The sequence below is a fragment of the Canis aureus genome, chromosome 12 (assembly GCF_053574225.1).
Source record: "Canis aureus isolate CA01 chromosome 12, VMU_Caureus_v.1.0, whole genome shotgun sequence".
Taxonomy (NCBI): Eukaryota; Metazoa; Chordata; class Mammalia; order Carnivora; family Canidae; genus Canis; species Canis aureus.
The window spans coordinates 22751106-22771988 of record NC_135622.1 but is presented as its reverse complement, the minus strand read 5'-3'; the positions used below and the strand labels follow the sequence as shown (position 1 = coordinate 22771988).

The window sequence follows — 20883 nt, the reverse complement described above, 5'->3', positions numbered from 1 at the left end:
AGTGATTTAACATGTAGTGTAATATTGGTTTCAGGAGGAGAATTTAGTGATTCATTACTTATACATGAATCAGGTGCTCATTATTACAAGTGCCCTCCCTAATACCCATCACCCATTTAGCCCACTCTCACACACACCTCCCCAGTATCAACCCTCACTTCATTCTCTATAGTTAAAAGTTTTTTTATGGTTTGCTTCCTTTGATGGGCTTTTTAGTATACAGGACATGGCTAAAGAAAAAATCTCTGAGCTAGAGGATATATCAAAAACTAAAAGCAAAGGGAATAAAGACTGAAAAACAAAACAAAACAGATTATCCAAGGACAGTGGGACAAATACAAAATATGTAGCATACACATTATGGGACTACTAGAAAGAGAAGAAAAAAGCAAACTCCCCCCCCCCAAAAAAAAACCTGAATATGCAAAATGATAATGTCTGAGAACTTCCCCAAATTAATATCAAACACAAAACCACAGACCCAGGAATCTCAAATTATTAAGCAGGATAAATGCCCCTCAAAAACTGCATATGGGAATTTCATTTCAAACTACAAGAAATCAGATACATAGAAATAATCCTGAAAATGCCATGGGGAAAAACAAACACCTTACCTACAGTGGAATGCATATCAGAATGGTACCCAACAACTGAAGTATAGGAAAAAAGGACTACCACCCTAGATATTATTCTTCAAAAGTGAAAAAAAAAAAAGGAGAAATTTTCTCAAAGATTGAGGGAACTTATTGCCAGTAGACTTGTCTTGCAAGAAATGTTAAAATAAATTCTTTAGAGAAGAAAAAAAAATACATAGGTCAGAAACTTAGATCAATGTAAAGAAAGAAATAGCATCACAGAATTATTGGTAAGGTTAAAATGTTAAAAAGTGTTTTTCTTATCATTAATTGATCAGATAACAGTGTGTTAATTAAATAATACCAAAATGTATTTGATTATATAAGTTTATGTAAAAAAAAAAAAGTTTATGTAAAAGTGAAATGAATGACAATGATACAAGGGACAGGAGAAGAAGTTAGGATTATTTTGTTATTACAAGGTACTCACACAGCTTATGATGTGTATTGCATTATTTAAAAGTGGACTTGGATTAGACTATAAAATGTATATTGCAAACTCTAGGAAAAACACTAAAAAAAAGTAAAAAAACAATAGCAAAAAACTACAGCCAATTAAGCCAAACATGCTCTTTTCCCAGATGTGCAATGACTGCAAACAAAAGTTTCCTCAGTAGTGTACACAATTCCATTGCACGTGTGCATCACGCTAAGAACATGGAGACAGACTTTCCACTGAACGTTTATGTTTAAAGTTGTCCTCAGTTAAGCCTCAGACAGGTATGTGGAGGGCACAGTGGCCAGGCTCCACATTAGCTAATCCATCAGATTCATCAGTTCCACACGACAAAACAAGACTGAGATCCAATGCAGGGCAAAATTCAAGTTACCTGGCTGTTAGAAGTGAGGCTGCACCAAGTTTAACATGGATGGATTTGAAGACACAGTGGCTGAAAAGCAGCTTATCTTGGTTGGCTATGGGGCCAAATACATTCTAATCATGGTCTTAGAGAAGTGGCAACCCCTGCATTCCTGAAGTTTTTAGCACTGCCCCATCTTTACTCACCAATAAAAACTACATCCTGTCTCCAATAAAAGATTTTCAAAAAAATAAAAAAATAAAAAAAAATACACTAAGTGCGGCTGACCCTTGAAGAACAATGAGTTTGAACTGCACAGGTTCACTTATACATGGATATTTTACAGTACTGCAAATATAAATTTCTTCCTAATGGTTTTCTTTTTTTTAATTTATTTCTATTTATTTATGATAGACATAGACATAGAGAGAGAGAGAGAGAGAGAGAGGCAGAGACACAGGCAGAGGGAGAAGCAGGCTCCGCCGGGAGCCAGACGCGGAACCCAATCCCGGGACCCCAGGATCGCGCCCTGGGCCAAAGGCAGACGCAAAAACCGCTGAGCCACCCAGGTTATCTCCCCTAATGGTTTTCTTAATAACATTTTCTTTTTCTAGTTTACTTTGTTGTAAGAATATAGTCTATAATATATTTAACATAAAATATGTATTAATGGACTATTTTTATTATCATAAGGTTTCCAGCCAATAGCAGACTCTCAGTGGTTGTTTGGAGGAGTCAAAAGTTATATATGAATTTCTGATTGCTCAGGGGAGGGGAGGAGGTATGGCATCTCTAACCCCATATTGTTCAAGGGTCAACTATATAAGTGACATGCTAAGAAAGGAGAGAAAAATGGAATAATAAAATGTATACTTAAAACCACAGAAGTCAGAAAAAATAATGGAGAACAAAAATAAGAATGAAAATAAGGGCAACAAATAGGAAATAGTAAGAAATACAGTAGATATCAATCCAATTACATCAATAATCACTTGGAATGTCAATGGCCTAAATGTATCAATGAAAAGAGGGATTTTCAGAGTCTATCACAAAATAAGACCTATGTATGTAGTGTTTATAAGAAGCCCAATTGAAATATAATGACTCATAGGAATTAAAAGCAAAGGCATGGATAAAGATATACTATGCTAATACTATTTTTTTAAAAAAGAAAAACTAGAGTAGCTATATCAATTTCAAGTAGAACAGAATTCAGAGCTAAAATATTACCAGGAATAAAGACAAAGCATTACATAGTGATAAGAGCTTCATTCTATATGAAGACATAACAGTCCTAACTGTGTATGTGTCTAATAGTAGACCATCAAAACACATGAGGCAAAAACTAATGGGACTTCAAAAAGAAACAGATGAATCCATATCTAAGTTAGAGACTTCAATACCCCTCCATCACAAATGGACAGATCTGGCAGGTAGAAAATCAGTAAAAACATAGTTGAATGCAACAACACCATCAATCAACTGGATATAATTGACATGTATAAAGTACTTCATCCAACTACAGAAGAATATATAAATTCTTCTCAAGCTCACATGGAGCATTTCCAATATAGACCACATTCTGAGCCATAAAACACCTTCACACATTTAAGATAATAGAAATAATACAATTTTTATTTTCAGACCACAAAGGAATTAAACTGGAAATCAGTAGGAGAAACACAGCTGGAAAACCCCAAAAAACATGGAGATTAAGCAACATACTTCTAAATAACATATCGATTAAAGTAGAAGTCTCAAGACAAATTATAAATATTTTAATACAATATTAACATATAAAAGTCAATGGATGTTCTTTGTACCAGAAACAAAAAAAAATGTAATTTCAAATTAAAAACAGAATATCATTTGCATAAGCAGCCAAAAATATGAAATACTTAGGTATCAATCTGGCAAAAATATGTATGAGATCTGAGAAAACTACAAGACTGATGAATGAAATTAAAGGACTAAATAAATAGATAAATATATTTATGAGTAGGAAGGCTCAATATTGCTATAATGCCATTTCTTCCCAATTTGATCTATAGATTCAATGCAATTCCTGTAAAAATTTGAGAAAATTACATTGTGGATATCAACAAACTGATAAAGTTTACATAAAGAGGCCAAAGAGTCTAATGGTCAACACGATATTGAAGGAAAGGAACAAAGTTGGAGAACTGACACAATTCTATCTCAGAAATTACTATAATGCCATAGTAATCAAGATGGAGTGTGGTATTGGTGAAACTATAGACAAAAAGATCAGTGGAATATACTAGGAAGCCCGGAAGTAGACCTCCCCCAAATATAGTCAACTGATTTCTGACAAAAGAGCAAAAACAATATAATGGAGCAAAGTTAGTCTTCAACTAATGGTGCAGGAACAACTGGACATCTAAATTTAAAAAAAAAAAAGAGAGAGAGAGAGAGAAAAAAGAAAAAAAATCTAGAACCAGACCTTATACCTTCCAAAAAAAAAAAAAAAAACAACTCAAAAATGGATCATAGACCTAAATATGAAACACAGAAGTATAAATTTCTTGAATATAACACAGGACAAAACCTAGAGAACCTTGGGTATGGTGGTAACTTTTTAGATAAAACACTAAAGGCTTGGTCCATGAAAAATAAATCAATTAGCTAGATTTAATTAAAATTAAAAACTTATATTCTAGGAAAGACAACATCAAGAGAATGAGAAGATAAACCTCAGACTGGGATAAAATATCTACCAAATTGCATAAAAGACTATTGTCCAATATATACAAAGAACTCTTAAAACTAAACAATAAGAAAAATAATTAAATGGATGAAAGACCTTCAGAAACCACACCAAGTAAGATATACACATGGCAGAACAGCATTTGAAAAAATGTTCCACAACATAGTTTATTAGGAAAATTTAAATTAATATAATAACAAGACATCACTACAACCTATTATAATGGCCAAATTCCAGAACACTAACACTGAATACTAGTGAGGATATGGAGCAATGGGAACTCTCATTTGGTGCTGGTGGGAATGTAAAATGGTGTAGCCACTATGGAATACAGTTTGGCAGTTTCTTAGGAAACTAAACACCACTATCACCATACAATCCAGCAACAGCACTCCTAGGTATTTACCTAAACAGATGAGTACTTATATCAACACAAAAACCTGCACACAAACATTCATAGCAGCTTTATTCATAATTGCTAAAACTTGGAATCAACCAAAATGTCCTTCTGTTGGGGAATAGTACATATATACAAATGATGGGATATTATTTGACACCAAAAAGCAATGAGTTATCAAACTCATAAAAGAATATGGAAGAAACTTAAGATCATATTACAAAGTGAAAGAAGCCAATCTGGAAAGGGCTACATATTATATAATTCCAAATTTGTGGCATTCTGGGAAAGCACAACTATGGAAACATTTAAAAGGTCAAGTTTGAGGAAGAGGGAGGCAGAGTACAGAATTTTTAGGGATGTAAAAATGCTCTGATACCATAATGATGCATACATGTCATTATATATCAGTTTAAATCCACGGAATATACAACACCAACAGCAAACCATGATGTAAACTAGACTTTGGGTCACTACAATGTGCCAATGTATATTTATTAATTGTAACAAATGTACTATTATGTAGGGATTGATAATGTAGGGAGTCTATGCATGCATGACATCAGGGGAGATATGGGAAATCTCTGTACTTATCTCTCAATTTTGCTACAAACCTAAAATTGCTTGAAAACAATAAAGCCTCAATATAAGAAAAAAGAATTCAACTTTATTTATTTTTTTTTAATTTTTTTTATTATTTATTTATGATAGGCACACAGTGAGAGAGAGAGGCAGAGACACAGGCAGAGGGAGAAGCAGGCTCCATGCACCGGGAGCCCGACGTGGGATTCGATCCTGGGTCTCCAGGATCGCGCCCTGGGCCAAAGGCAGGCGCCAAACCGCTGCGCCACCCAGGGATCCCAAGAATTCAACTTTAAAAAGAACACTGTGTAGACAAAATTTAGAGAGTTTATTTCCAAAAAAAAACAGATATAAAGAAATATTTAAAAAATAAGTTAAAGCACAAAAATATGACATCAAAGAAGTTGTGTGAAACATTTAAATATGAAGACGAAACAAAATTTATAATATGCATGTGTGTATACTTTTTCCCTCTTATTTTTAACTTCTATCTGACAGGTGTTGAATAACATTTCCCATCTACAGGTTATAATGTTTTGTCACAACTACTCTACTCTATGGTTGTGGAACCAGGTAGCCTTAGATGATACATAAACAAATTAGTATGGCTATCTTTAAAAATGTTATCCTCAAACCCCATTCTCATCCACCAAAAAAAAAAATTAATATGAAAAATGTAAACTCTAATATAAAATTAGTAAGAGTTATGGAAGGAAATTCACCAAATAAAAAAAAATAGGGGTAATGTAAGTGAAAAATATCCAGAGAGCGGGGCTAGATGGCAGAGGAGTAGGATCCCCAAGTCACCTGGCCCCACCAACTCACCTAGATAACTTTCAAATCATCCTGAAAACCCACGAATTCGGCCTGAGATTTAAAGAGAGAACAGCTGGAACACTACAGAGAGAAGAGTTTGTGCTTCTAAGAAGGTGGGAAGACGAATGAATGAATGAATGAATGAATGATAAATAAATAAATAATGAATGAATAAATAAATAAATAAATAAATAAATAAATAAATAAATAAATAATCAAGTCGGAGACGGGCCCTCGCGAGGAGCCAGGCTAAGGCCTGGGAAGGCAAAAGCCTCCAGGACAGGAAAGCCCAGCCCCAGAGGAGCAGGAACTTTTAAAAATCCGCACCGGATTCTTCCCGGACAGAAAGGCGCTCTCAGAGAACTCCAGCAGGACCGCAGGAGGAGCAGTGGAGCCCCCAGGTTCCCGGGGTCACTAACAGAGGAAGTGCCCCCGGGGGAGAGTGCGTTCGCACCCGGCTGATCTCCATAAAGGGCTGGAGCTGAGCTGAGGAGCCTCGGGAGAAACTCCGGTGGCTCTGCAGGAGGGGTCTGCGTGCCCCAGGGAGCGCGATTCCAGCGGCGCAGGCCCGGGAGCCCAGGGCGCTGGGGGACACAGCCCAGGATCCTGCGTTCCCCCTGGGACAGACAGAGGCAGGAAGGGCATAGCTGTGCAGGGCGCCCCCCGAGTTGTGCAGATCAGCACCCCCCTTCACGCCCCTTCCCCCCCTCCCCGCCCCGCCAGAACATCCAGGCCAGGGTGGACTGGGAGCTGCGGTAGTTACTGCGGGAGCTGACTCCAGGGCTGGAGAACTGGCTGTGGCCGGTGGGGTTGCACCTCCTGGTGTCACCCTGTGCCTGGGATGGAGTGGGGTCGACAGGGAATAAGCACCTCACAGGTTAAACAGCTTTAAACAGCTCCCACTGAACTGTGCACCTGGCAGGGGGCAGGGCAGCTCCCTCAGGTGCATACACGTGAGAATCAGCACAGCAGGCCCCTACCCCAGAAGACCAGCTGGAAGGACAGGGGAAGAGCAACTTCTTGATTGAGCAGCACTGGAAAGCTCCAGGGGAAGTCGAGGGATTTACAGTATATAGAATCAGAGGATACCTCTCCTTGTTGTTTTGTTTGTTCGTTTCTTTTTTCTGCTCTTTTTTTTTTTCCTTTTTCCAGTACAACTCATCTATAGCCACTCTGCACTGAGCAAAATTAATAGAAAAAATAATTCACCACAAAACAAAGAATCACAAACAGTACACTCACCCACAGAGTTACAAAGTTTGGATTACAATTCGATGTCAAAAGCCAATTCAGAAGCACACTTATAAAGCTACTGGTGGCTCTGGAAAAAAGCTTAAAGGCCTCAAGAGACTTCATGACTACAGAATTTAGCTCTAATCAGGCAGAAATTAAAAATCAATTAAATGAGATGCAATCCAAAGTGGAGGTCCTAACGATGAGGGTTAATGAGGTAGAAGAAAGAGTGAGTGACATAGAAGATAAGTTGATGGCGAGGAAGGAAGCTGAGGAAAAAAGAGACAAACAATTAAAAGACCATGAGGAAAAGTTAAGGGAAATAAATGCCAGCCTCAGAAGGAAAAATCTTTCAATTGGGGCTCCAGAGGGCACTGAAAGCGACAGAGGGCCAGAAAGTGTATTTGAACAAATCATAGCTGAGAACTTTCCTAACCTGGGGAGGGAAACAGGCATTCAGATCCAGGTAATAGAGAGATCCCCCCCTAAAATCAATAAAAACTGTTCAACACCTCGACATTTAATACTGAAACTTGCAAACTCCAAAGATAAAGGGAAAATCCTTAAAGCAGCAAGAGACAAGAGATCCCTAACTTATATGGGGAGAAATATTAGATTAACATCAAACCTCTCCACAGAGACCTGGCAGGCCAGAAAGGGCTGGCAGGATATATTCAGGGTCCTAAATGAGAAGAGCATGCAGCCAAGAATACTTTATCCAGCAAGGCTGTCATTCAGAATAGAAGGAGAGATGGAGCTTCCAAGATAGGCAGAAACCAAAAGAATATGTGACCATCAAACCAACTCTGCAAGAAATATTAAGAGGGACTCTGTAAAAGAAGGAGGAAGCCCAATGAAATAATCCACCAAAATAGAGACTGAATAGGTGATGACACTAAATTCATATCTTTCAATAGTAACTCTGAATGTGAATGGGCTTAATGATCCCATCAACAGTTGCAGAGTTTCAGATTGGATAAAAAAGCAAGACCCATCTATTAGCTGTCTATAAGAGACTCATTTTAGATCTAAGGACACCTACAGCCAGAAAATGGAAGGTTGGAGAACCATTTACCATTCAAATGGACCTCAAAAGAAAGCAGGGGTAGCAATCTTCATATCAGATAAATTAAAGTTTATCCCAAAGAGTGTAGTAAGAGATGAAGAGGGACACTGTATCATACTTAAAGTGTTTATTCAACAAGAGGACCTACCAATCATGAATATTTATGCCCCTAATGCAGGAGCTGACAAGTGTATCAAGCAATTAATAACCAAAGTTAAGATATACTTAGATAATATTACACTTATACTGGGAGACTTCTACACAGCGCTTTCTACAAATGACAGATCTTCTAAGCAAAACATCTCCAAAGAAACAAGAGCTTTAAATGATACACTGGACCAGATGGATTTCACAGATATTTAACAGAACTTTACATCCAAATGCAAATGAATGCACATTTTTCTCAAGTGCACATGGAACTTTCTCCAGAATAGACCACATACCGGGTCATGAATCAGGTCTTAACCAATACCAAAAGATTGGGATTGTCCCCTGCATATTTTCAGACCATAATGCTTTGAAACTAGAACTCAATCACATGAAAAATTTGGAAGAAATTCAAACATGTGGATGTTAAAGAGCATCATGCTAAAAGATGAAAGGGTCAACCAGGAAAATAGAGAAGAATTTAAAAGATTCATGGAAACAATGAGAATGAAGATACAACCATTCAAAATCTTTTGGATACGGCAAAAGCGGTCCTGAGAGGGAAATACATCACAATACAAGCATCCCTAAAAAAATTGGAAAGAGCTCCAATACACAAGCTAACCTTGCACCTAAAGGAACTGGAGAAAGAACAGCAAATAAAACCTACACCCAGCAGAAGAAGAGAGTTAATAAAGATTGAAGCAGAACTCAATGAAATAGAGACCAGAAGAACTGTGGAACAGATCAACAAAACAAGAAGTTTGTTCTTTGAAAGAACTAATAAGATAGATAAATGATTAGCCAGCCTTATAAATACAAATGAGAAAAGACTCTAATTAATAAAATCATGAATGAAAAAGGAGAGATCACCACCAATACCAAGGAAATACAAACAATTTTAGAAACACACTGTGAGCAGCTATATGCCAATAAATTAGGCAATCTAGAAGAAATGGACACATTTCTGGAAAACCACATATTACCAAAACTAGAACAGGAAGAAATAGAAATCCTGAACAGGCCTAGAACCAGGGAGGAAATTGAAGCAGTCATCAAAAACCTCCCAAGACACAAAAGTCCAGGGCCAGATGGCTTCCCAGGGGAATTCTATCAAATGTTGAAAAAAGAAACAATACCTATTCTACTAAAGCTGTTTGAAAGATAGAAAGGGATGGAATACTTCCAAGGTCATTCTGTGAGGCCAGCATCACCTTAATTCCAAACCAGACAAAGACCCCACCAAAAAGGAGAATTACAGACCGATATCCCTGATGAACATGGATGCAAAAATTCTCAACAAGATAGTAGCCAATAGGATCCAACAGTACATTAAGAAGATTATTCACCATGACTAAGGGGGATTTATCCCCAGAATGCAAGGCTGGTTCCACACTCATAAAACAATCAATGTGATAGATCATATCAACAAAGAGAAAAAAACAAGAACCATATGATCTTCTCAATAGGTGCAGAGAAAGCATTTGACAAAATACAGCATCCATTCCTGATCAAAATTCTTCAGAGTGTAGGGATAGAGGGAACATTCCTCAGCATCTTAAAAGTCATCTACGAAAAGCCCACAGCAAATATCACTCTCAATGGGGAAACACTGGAAGCCTTTCCCCTAAGATCAGGAACAAAACAAGGATGTCCACTCTCATCACTGCTATTCAACATAGTACTAGAAGTCCCAGCCTCAGCAATCAGGCAACAAAAAGAAAAAAAAAGGCATTCAAATTGGCAAAGAAGAAGTCAAACTCTCCCTCTTTGCAGATGACATGATACCGTACACAGAAAACACAAGCCTCCACCCCAAGATTGCTAGAACTCATACAGCAATTTGACAGTGTGACAGGATACAAAAATCAATGCCCAGAAGTCAATGACATTTCTATACACTAACAATGAGATTGAAGAAAGAGAAATTAAGGAGTCAATTCCATTTACAATTGCTCCCAAAAGCATAAGATACCTAGGAATAAACCTAACCAAAGAGGTAAAGGATCTATACCCTAAAAACTACAGAACACTTCTGAAAGAATGTGAGGAAGACACAAAGAGATGGAAAAGTATTCCATGCTCATGCACTGGAAGAATTAATATTGCGAAAATGTCAATGTTACCCAGGGCAATTTACACATTTAATGTAATCCCTAACAAAATACCATGGGCTTTCTTCAGAGAGTTGGCACAAATCATCTTAAGATTTGTGTGAAATCAGAAAAGACCCCGAATAGCCAGGGGAATATTAAAAGAGAAAACCAGAGTTGGGGGTATCACAATGCTGGATTTCAGTTTGTACTACAAAGCTGTGATCATCAAAGCAGCGTGGTACTGGCACGAAAACAACCACATAGATCAATGGAATGGAATAGAGAATCCAGAAGTGGACCCTCAACTCTATGGTCAACTAATATTCGAAAAAGGAGGAAAGACTATCCATTGGAAGAAAGACAGTCTCTTCAATAAATTGTGCTGGGAATATTGGACGGCCACGTGCAGAAGAATGAAACTAGACCACTCTCTTACACGATACACAAAGATAAACTCAAAATGGATGAAAGATCTAAATGTGAGACAAGAATCCATGAAAATCCTAAAGGAGAACACACCCTTTTTGAACTTGGCCACAGCAACTTCTTGCAAGATCATGTATGAAGGCAAGGGAAACACAAGCAAAAATAAATTATTTGGAGTTAATCATGATAAAAAGCCTCTGCAAGTAAAAGAAACAGTCAACAAAACTAAAAGACAACCTACAGAATGGGAGAAGATATTTGCAAATGACATAACAGATAAAGGGCTAGTATCCAAGATCTGTAAAGAACTTATTAAACTCAACACCAAAGAAACAAACAATCCAATCATGAAATGGGCAAAAGACATGAACAGAAATCTCACAGAGGAAGACATAGACATGGCCAACACGCACATGAGAAAATGCTCCGCATCACTTGCCATCAGGGAAATACAAATCAAAACCACAATGAGATCCCACCTCCCACCAGTGAGAATGGGGAAAATTAACAAGACAGGAAACAACAAATGTTGGAGAGGATGTGGAGAAAGGGGAATCCTCTTGCACTGTTGGTGGGAATGTGAACTTGTAACAGCCACTCTGGAAAACTGTGGAGGTTCCTCAAATAAGTAAAAATAGAGCTACCCTATGACCCAGCAATTACACTGCTGGGTATTTACTTCAAAGATACAGATGCAGTGAAACGCTGGGACACCTGCACCTCAATGTTTATAACAGCAATGTCCACAATATCCAAACTGTGGAAGGAGCCTCGGTGTCCATCGAAAGATGAATGGATAAAGATGATGTGGTTTATTTGTACAATGGAATATTACTCAGCCATTAGAAATGAAAAATACCCTCCATTTAATTCAATGTGGATGCAACTGGGGGTATTATTCTGAGTGAAGTAAGTCAATCAGAGAAGGACAAACATTATGTGGTCTCATTCATTTGGGGAATATAAGAAATAGTGAAAGGGAATAAAGAGGAAAGGAGAGAAAATGAGTGGGAAATATCAGTGAGGGTGACAGAACATGAGAGATTCCTAACTCTGGGTAAGGAACAAGGGGTGGTGGAAAGGGAGATAGGTGGGGTTAGGGTAACTGGGTGATGGGCACTGTGGAGGGCACTTGATGGGATGAGCACTGGGTGGTATGCTATATGTTGACAAATCGAACTTCAATAAAATAAAATAAAATAAAATAAAATAAAATAAAATAAAATAACCCTGAAATAGTGTGAATGGAAAAATACTCCCCCAAAAAAGAAAAATATCCATATTTATATCTAATAAAACAAATAAATTAAACAAATAAGTAACTAGCATTTTATGTCAAATTAAAAAAAAAAAAAACAGGGATCCCTGGGTGGCGCAGCGGTTTGGCGCCTGCCTTTGGCCCAGAGCACGATCCTGGAGACCCGGGATCGAATCCCACATCAGGCTCCTGGTGCATGGAGCCTGCTTCTCCCTCTGCCTGTGTCTCTGCCTCTCTCTCTCTCTCTCTCTATGACTATCATGAATAAATAAATAAAATCTTTAAAAAAAATAAAATAAATAAATAAATAAATAAATAAATAAATAAATAAATAAAACCAGATTGGTGTTCCTTTTGTTTCTGTGGCTGTTTCAGGGCATCATCTAAAGTTCGCACTTAGCCATACAAGAGGCAACTTTCAGCTATGTCTAAACTGAATACTATTTAATATTTCTGGAAAAAGAGTGCAACATAACACAAGAGCCCTAAAAGCACGTCCTTTGTCTCATCAACCACTCTTTCAGAATTTATTCCTAGATAAACCTCTTCTTTCTTTCTTTCTTTCTTTCTTTCTTTCTTTCTTTCTTTCTTTCTTTCTTTCTTTTTTTTTTTAATCAACAAATGTTTATTGACAAATAAACAAATTCAATGTGGATGCAACCGGGGGTATTATTGACAAAGAAACAAATTATATGTTTTGTCAATTCTACTAGTCTGGTAGTCTTCAGAATTTAATATATAAATATATAAATCGCCTAAGTCTCTGGGGTATTTGTTAATGTGACGCAGGAAATTTTACCAAACCATCAAATTAATAAACTGGTTATAAAATTGGATCTATTATGTTCTTTTTTTTACATAATTACTTTTGTATGAATCTTTGTATGGAATATACAAAAGCATATTTGCCAAAATCTTATGGATATATATGTGTATTATTTTCCATACTGTATTCACACTCTATTATCGCTTTTTTGGAAAACAAAGTTACATTATAGCGCTAAGGAGAATACATTTTCCTGAATAAAAAAGTTGGAAAGTGAGTTTGGTATCAGTGTGAAAAATATGCACAAAATATATCAATTATTAGTATTTATGAAATTATATATTTTTTAGATTTCATATAATTATACATATTAAGGGTTGTATTTATAACTTTATTAATACATTTTAACATCCTGAAGGTGAAATGTGAATTTTTAATGAAAACACAAACTATTAAGAAGCATAATTGTTAATCGCTGCATAATTCTACATATTTTTGCATAATTGTGCATAGTACTACTGTGTTGAAATATATTTAGTTATTCCTGGACAATTATATGTTTTGTTTAAATATTATAAACTGTCCTGAAATATATATTTATTTACTTATATGTATTTGCATGAATTAAATTATATACTACTATTTCATTTATCAGATTTCTAGAATGTATATTGGTATGCAAAAATACCTAATATTTTATTTTATTTTTTAAAAATTTATTTATTTACTTTAAAGAGAGAGAGAGATTGGCATGGAGGGACAGAGGAAGATGGAGAGGGAATATCTAGCAGACTCCCCGCTGAGCACAAACTGAGCTGAAACCAAGTATTGGATACACAACCAACTAAGCCACCCAGGTGCATCCAAAATATCTAATATTTTCATGGATCTTTGTATCTCCCTTAGAAATGTAGTCATTCCTAAAACAGGTTACAAATTAATTGTTGAGATGTTAACAGTTTAGTACTGATTAAATATTGTTCTTCCAAAAAATGACTGAACTAATAAAAAATTATATTATGGGGAGGGAGACTAATTTTAAGAATGGCAATTTTCTTATAAAGAATAGGACAATGAGTGAATTGGCCTAGTTAGGCAAGATAGTTGAAGACACTGGATGATTTTCAGGAAAAAGATAAGGAATTTTGAGATTGAGAAAAATATAAAAGAAGAAAATGAATGTGTATGAGAGGTAGTCTTAACTACTTTTATAGGCCTACACCAACTTGTATACATTAATTATTTCCATATTAAACAGTTAAGTCCTGCTGTTTCTCTATTTTATAGACTGAAATTTGAAGAAGTAAAAGAAAGTAAAAATGTATTCAGTGAAGGTTTATAATTTTTATAAAGTCAACAATCAACATTAAAATGCATTTTTTGGGAAAATTATGGAAATAGCCAAATGTCAGATTTGGGCAGCTTCTTATGCTATGGCTACAGACATCTGTCTCAGCAGGCTTGCATGTGAATAATGAGATTCCATCAGGAGGCTAGTAGCTGCCTGATGAAATCTGCTGCTCAGCACCTTGAACCCTCTTGGAAGGAAAATAAAGCCAGTTTTTCTGAAGGTGAAAGACAGTAGGACCACATATATAAAAACCCTGCAGTGTTCATAGGTTTTAACTTTTCTGTATCTTCAGATACATGCTTTAGCTAAAAATTTCTCCTCTTCCTAAGTCTTACAAGCTAGGAACAGCTTAGTGTGTATATATATATATATATATATATATATATATATATATATATATACACTAAGATATATCTATATCTATATCTATATCTATATCTATATCTATATCTATATCTATCTATATCTATCTATCAGTATTCTTTACCTAGAAAGAAATTTCCTTTTGGAAACTGTCTTTAGGCTCTGTATTGGGATGGGATTTTGCATGTATGAATTAGAATCTTGAGGTCACTCCATAGCATCTTTTTTTTTTTTTTTTTTTCCGTAGCATCTTTTGAGACAGGCTAGCTATCACTATCTTGTAGAATGTTCCTAACAGGATTAAAATACAAATGTACCAGAGTATGAACTAATCACCATCATCTGAAAAATTTAAATTTAACCATGGAGTGGATACCTAGCAAGAAAATACATGGTCTTTGGAAAGTATGAACTTTATAGCCTATGAGCAGTATGAAATAAATGTAGGCTTCTGGATTAGGAAAATGAAAACATCAGTATATGTAATTATTTATTCCTGTATTTATCAATTAGTTAATGTCGACCACAGAGAATACAAGCAAGAATAAGACATTGTCTTAGTCTCTACCCTCAAAGAAGCAACAAGACAAATTGCAGATATCTAAGAACTATTCAAACCTAAATTACTTTGATGTATGGAATGAAAGGTGATCCTGAAGGCAGAAAATCCAGATATGTGATCAGACTAAAAGTTAAGTGATTTATTCATTTCTAATTATTAAAACATGAGATTAAAATTTTAGATTTTTTATAACATGGAATAATATAAATAGAAAACTAAAATATGCTTCATACCTTACCACCTAGAAATTGCAACTGCTTGTATTTTGGTGGGTTTTTTTTTTATATATATTTAAACAAAAATTACCAAGAGGGACTCCTGGGTGGCTCAGCAGTTGAGCATCTGCCTTTGGCTCAGGGTGTGATCCCGGTGTCTGGGGATCGAGTCCTACATCGGGCTTCCTGCATGGAGCCTGTTCTCCCTTTGCCTATGTCTCTGCCTCTCTCTCTCTCTCTCTCTCTATGTCTGCCTCTCATGAATAAATAAATTAATTTAAAAAATTATCAAGAGACAATTCAGCTAAAGGAAAAAGAAACAGTAGCCACCATCCAGAATGAGAGTTGTTATTATTCCTAATTATCTCTTTATATTTTATAATGTATTCAATTTTTATGGTTATATCTGCAACCAATATTTCAGTACTTTGTAAATATTCAGAGCCCAATTTATTTTAATGTACATTATTTTAATTACATTTCTTCCCTTATGTTTTAATGACAATTCCATATATTCTTCAGAGTTTATTTAATGCTGCCACACCACTTCCCCCCACAATATAACTAACACAAAACTTTCTGTATATTAGTCCACATTCAATATTGAAGATGAGGGGCACCTGGGTGTTTCAGTTGGTTAAGCATCTGACTGTTGATATCAGCTCAGGTTATGATCACAGGGTCTTGAGACTAAACCCTGTGTCAGGCTCTGCATTCATGCAGTCCACTTGAGATCCTCTCTCTCTGTCCACCCCCCCCCAATCTCTCTCTTTCTCTCAAATAAATAATAAATAAATAAATAAATAAATAAATAAATAAATAAATAAACAGTCTTTAAAAAAAACATTGAGGATGAATAGTCTGTTAAACCCTAGAATGATGGAGAGGTACTGGAACAAATCAAAAACTGCATGCTAATTTGTTTCCATTTTCCAAAGTCCATTCATTTAGTCAGTTTGGACAGATATAACAAAATACCATAGCCTGAGTTATTGATAAAACATTTATTTGTTACAGTTCTGGAAGCTGTACACCATCAAGGTGCTGGCTGATTCAGTGACTAGAGAGAGGCAGATTCCTGGATGGTAGCCACCTTCCATCTGGATGCTCACATGGCCTGTCCTCCTTCCCTGCTCTGGAGAGAGTGACCTTTTCTGTCCCTACTTCTTTTAGGGGAATTAATCCCATGGTGAGGCCCTTACCTTCATGATGTAATCTAACTGTAATTACCCAAATACCATCACTGTGAAGCATAGGCTTCAAACTATTAATTAGGTGAAGGGAGAAGGACATACATATTTGGACTCTAGCACCATCTACAGTGTTTCCCCAAGGCCTGTGTATTTTACCACTGATTGATAACCAAGCTCCTTAAGTACAGAATTGTATTTGAGACATAATTATTAAAAATCTAGTCTAAAATAGCAAAGCATTAAGTCTACTTTTTTCAGAACCCCAGTATTTGTAAGCAGAGGATCAGTGTGGACTTGTAGGGGTAAAGGGAGGCCTTATTCTACAAGTTAAATCTTGTGCTCGCTTCGGCAGCACATATACAAGTTAAATCTATATGCTATTAATTTCCACCATTCACACAGTTTTCTGCTTGTTTTATCTATCTATTTATATATTCTCTTGCTGTACTTGATAGATCTCAAACTAGTAGAGGGCCATAACAATGCTCCTTCCTAGTGCATTCATTATAACACCTAAGACATTGTAATACATACAAATATATACATGAAGCTCTCAACCACACATCCTCATATCCTCCTCTATTGAGGGACTGACTGCTTGAGGAGGAAGTGGGAAAAGTGAGGAGAGGAAATGAGATTTCTACAATTTCTTCAAGTCTCTTTTCCCTTCCTTTTTTTGCTCAACTATCAGTTACAGACACGTCTCCATGCTTGTTGTGTGATCTATACACATTCAAGGAATATCTGTCACAGAAACACATCTGCCTGGTAACTTATCCCCACATTTCAACTTTATACCAACTTTCCCCAAACACTTGGACTCTTCCAATTTTGTCAGCTCATCACTGATAACAGAATATAGGTTATTCTGTTGTCCTTTTGTGACTAAATAAATATGTAAATAACCAAAATTATATTGACCCAAATTTACGTTGGTTGCAAATTAAAGGAGTAAAGCAGCATTTGGTTTTCTGTCATCTGGCAAGAAAGCAAATCACATCTTTGGAAACAGGAACGTCTGCCTGTATTTTAGTTTTCATAACTAGCTTCAAAGGATTTACTGTGGACCTAGGTCTCTCTTCTCAACCCAACGGCATGTTCATCAGTATCTGACTTTATTCTGTAATTGGATTCAACCCTTCCATATTCGGAAATCTTTATAAGTTGCATGGAAAGCTGTAAGATTTCATAGGCAAAGAATAATCCTGAATGGCTGTGAGCCTACTAAAAACATTATGTTTCTGGTTCTTCTGTCTTGTATACTCCATTATTTGCCCTTTCAAGGAACTTAGATACCAAAGGAGATAAATATCCGCTCTATTCAGGTAAATAGAAAGGTATCCAATCTTACTACCCTCTGAATAATCTTAAATTTCCGTATCTTATTATTGTATACAACACCAATCATCGGATAAGGATAACAAATCTCTTAACCTATGCCTCTATCAATGAATATGTGTTTATGTTTTGCCTCATTGTCTGAAAAAGTAAAACAGTGTACACAATCATGTACTTTATGATTAGATGGAAATAGGCATAAAGTAATCAGAGCAAATGGAGAGGAGAGAATTAACAAGATCATTAAGTCTCTAAGCCCTTTTGTTTATCTATTCTTTCAAGCAGACTGTGACCCATGTGTTTTGGTTATCAAATGTAATTATTTTTTCTCACAAGTATGTTGTCTTCCCAGAGAAAGAACCATCTTACAGCAGATTGAACCCTCAGGAAATTGGGAAGTAAATTAATATCTATAGATTATTTTAAGTGAAATCAAAGATCTAAGAAATGTCAAAATTCCACAGCAAAAATGTGCTTTCTCCTTGGGGTTCTATGATGACGGTGCCCATTTGGGCAAGTGGATAACTTGCATGAAGGATGATGAGGATGTTAATAATATTCCATGGTAACTAGACATACTGTATGACAAATGACTTCCCTGGTTTCCCTTCACACAGTCCCTTAGGGCCAGTCTCATAAATAGACGGATTTAATTGTTGCAGCTTTAAAAAGAAGTGAGAAGTAGCAAGAGTCTGTAAATTAGTTTCTTTTCTCTAGAATCACCAGTGGAACAAGTAAGAAGACTGCTTCCAGAAGGCTACTGAAACAGCACATATTTTAACAGGAAGAAGACTTATTTATTTATTTTTTGTCTTCTTCAGTTATATCCGATATTAGATAGATCAATTTAATACTGAACAATGACACCCTTTTGGTCCTGATGCACACTTAGTGACTCACTGCCTCACTAACTTCATTATTTGTCACTTTCCTCTCTAGGCCTCAATTTTATCAAATACAAAACAAGAAAGTTTAGTTAACTATGGCCTACCCGAAAGAAACATTTTATTCTCTCCTAATATTAATTACAAATCTAATAGTCTAGTAAAATATTGCTTCTAACCACTACCTTGCAAGACATAAAGAAGAAAGGGGGAATTTCCAATGGAATCAACATTTCTTACACAGACAATTATGTCATCTGAGAACAAACACAGTCTTACTTCTTCCTTCCCAATCTGTAGCCTTTGTCTTGTTTTATTTTATTAGATTGGACTTTCAATATGATGTTGAAAATGAGTGAAAAGGGATATTTTACCTCGTTTCTGATCTTAGTGAGAAAACTTTGAATTTTTCAGCGTTAAGTATGATGTTATCTGTTGATTCTTTGTAAATGTCTTCTTCAAATTGAAGAAACTTCACTCTATTCCTAGTTTGCTGAGGTTTTTAAAATAATAAATGCATATTGTATTTTATCAAAAATTTTAATGCATCTATTGGAATAATCAAGTAATTGTTCTTCTTTAGCTTGTTTACATAATGGAACAAATTACTTGATTTTCTATGTTGAAATTACTTGCATACCCAGAATAAATCATACTTGGTCATAGTATATATTTATTTGTATACATTATTGGGTCCAATTTGATAATATTTTGTGAGAATTTTTTTCACCTATCTTCATGTGAGATATTGATCAGTAGTTTTCTTTTTTTTTTTAAGATTTTATTTATTTATTCATGAGAGACACGGAAAGAGAAAGAGGCAGAGGCACAGGCAGAGGGAGAAGCAGTCTCCATGCAGGGAGCCTGACAAGGGACTTGATCTCGGGACTCCAGGATCACACCATGGGCGGAAGGCAGGCGCCAAACCGCTGAGCCACCCAGGGATCCCCGATCAGTAGTTTTCTTGTCATGTTTTTGTCTGATTTGTAATTAGGATAATGCCATCTTCCAAGCACTAGTAATTATGAATGAATAAATTAGGAATTATTGAATAGTATATTTATATAATACACTAATTTATATAATATACTAAAGTAAGTACCTACTAATTACTAGTAACAGATTTCTTTAATAGTTATACATTTACTCAAATTGTCTCTTCCTTTTGTAACTATTTGCAGTTTGTTTCTTTAAAGGAATTGATTCCTTTAAGTTACCAAATTTGTGGGCATAAAATTTTTTATATTACTCACTTATTTTCTTTTTAATGTCCAAGGAATCATTAATAACACCCTCTCTTCATTTCATGTTTTATCTCTTATTTTCCTAGTTAGCAGGGCTAGAGAAATTGATTTTGATGATCTTTTCAAAATATAGATTTGATTTCATTGATTTCTCTACTTATTTCCCATTATCAATTTAATTGATTTTTGGCTTTAATGTTTATTATTTCCTGTGTTCTTCTTACTTTGCATTTAATTTACTCTTCTTTTTCTAATTTCCTCAGGTGGAAACAGATGATTGATTTTAGATTTTTCTGTTTTACTAATATGTGTATTCAATACTGTAAGTGTCCCTCTATGTGCTGCTTTCTCTACATGTCACAAATCCTGATAAATTGTATCTTTATTTACATTTAGTTCAAAATATTTTAATTTCTCTTGCAATTTATTTTTTCTTTAACCATGTGTTATTTTGAAGCATGTTATTTTTCCAGCTAGCATTCTTTTTTTTGAGATTTTATTTATTTATTTATGAGAGACACACACATAGAGAGAGAGAGAGAGACAGAGACAGAGACACAGGCAGAGGGAGAAGCAGGCTCCATGCAGGAAGCCTGACGTGGGACGCAATCCCGGTTCCTCAGGATCAGGCCCTGGGCTGAAGGCGGTGCTAAACTGCTGAGACACCTGGGCTGCCCCCAGCTATCATTCTGTTATTAATTTGTAATTAAATCCATTGAGATTTGAGAGTAGGTATTGTATGATTTCTTTTAACTTTATTAAGTTTTTTTAAATCAAAGTATA

General features: G+C 35.7%; 1 pseudogene; it reads left to right on the top strand.

Moving 5' to 3' along the window:
- Positions 1–1180: 1180 nt before the first annotated feature.
- LOC144281427 (small nucleolar RNA SNORA70) lies at positions 1181–1304 on the top strand (annotated as a pseudogene).
- Positions 1305–20883: the final 19579 nt, after the last annotated feature.